Source organism: Myotis davidii, unplaced genomic scaffold, assembly GCF_000327345.1.
Source record: "Myotis davidii unplaced genomic scaffold, ASM32734v1 scaffold402, whole genome shotgun sequence".
Taxonomy (NCBI): domain Eukaryota; kingdom Metazoa; phylum Chordata; class Mammalia; order Chiroptera; family Vespertilionidae; genus Myotis; species Myotis davidii.
This window is the reverse complement of record NW_006293393.1, coordinates 793,909-795,219: the sequence shown is the minus strand read 5'-3', so window position 1 is coordinate 795,219 and position 1,311 is coordinate 793,909. Positions and strand designations below refer to the sequence as shown.

At 46.8% G+C, this 1,311-nt stretch overlaps 1 protein-coding gene across 1 annotated transcript in view; it reads left to right on the top strand.

Moving 5' to 3' along the window:
* Positions 1 to 1,311, top strand: part of PPM1H (protein phosphatase, Mg2+/Mn2+ dependent 1H) — a gene marked incomplete at its 5' end in the record, with an annotated part of 267,569 nt that overhangs the window by 244,042 nt on the left and 22,216 nt on the right. The gene's annotated exons all lie outside the window — the stretch shown is intronic.

Here is a 1,311-nt window from a genome sequence, read left to right as displayed (position 1 = left end):
AGAAATATAGCCTCTCAACTCACCCCAGAACAGGGTTAGAATCTGCATGTTAGCAAGAACCCCAGCTGATTTCGATGCATTTGAGAAGCACTGCTCTAAGATACCCGGGAACCACAGAAAGCAACACTAAGGGGATTTGGTTGCTTCTGTAGAGTGAAAGTTGGACCACATGAATTCTGTGGCCTAAGGATAGAATTCTGGCATTTGAGTCTTTCTGGTCTGTAGACTTAAGCTCCTCCCTCTTATTTTCTTTAATTTGGCCTCATAAGGCACCCTGCCTTCTCCGGAATGTAAACATCCTTAAGTGAACTTGCCTTTTGCGAAAGTGTTAAAAGGGGCACTGTATACCCCTGAGTGCTCTTCCCCTGAGTGTGCTCTGCACACGGGGCCATTAGCTAATTGTTACCATCTACATCACAGGCCACAGCAGCCTGGGTCCCGGAGGCTGCTTTTCAATTCTGCTCACTCTCCAAGGGCTCCGTGGGTAGGTGTGGTGCACTTAGCTGTTTTCTGCTGCTGGGTGTAGGCTATTAGTCCACAGGACCAGTCCTATGGCAGGGTGTCACTGGCCTGGGAAAACTTTCCTAAAACATAAGCTTGGCTTTCAAAGACGTGGATTTGAGCAGTTTGTAGACCTCTTAGAATTTGTATTCTCTCTAGACCTGAGATGATGTAACGATTGTGATGGTGCCTGGGAGCAGCTGCCCACACTGCCTCCTCTGCCCTCTCTCTTCCCTCCCCTCACCCACAGCTTTCACTCAGGCTTGTTTTTAGAAAACAGAATAGAGCAATGAGGGGGTTGACAGAGCTGGGAGATTGGTGAAATTGACCTGCCTTTGTCTCAGCTTATGAGGTAGTGTAGGCAGTTGCTGGTTCTGCCAAATTAGGAAGGAACAACAGTGAAATCCCAGACTCTTCCTCACCCCACCCCGCCAAAGCAGGGTGAATATAGAGTTGTGGCCTAACCTAAATAAAGCTTGATTTTTATTCTTAATGGTTTTGCCAAGATTACTCTGTTCTTTTCAGAGATTTTAAGTGGATGTTGAAATACCCAAGTCATTCCAGGCACTAGAGATGAGGAAAGGCTTAAAATTTGCCAAGACACGCTTAGGAGATTCAGACTTAGCATGTGAGCATGTGTCTGTTGTAACTTGGGCTAGATTGAGGCCCCTCAAACCTCAGTGTAGCCTCAGAGCTCCATGCTTACATGAGATGCGTCCCCTGCACAACAAACAGGTAAGCCAAAAGGTGGTCAATAAGTGCATTGAATGAAGTGCTTCCTTTGTCCTGGCCAATACATACAGAGCAGCT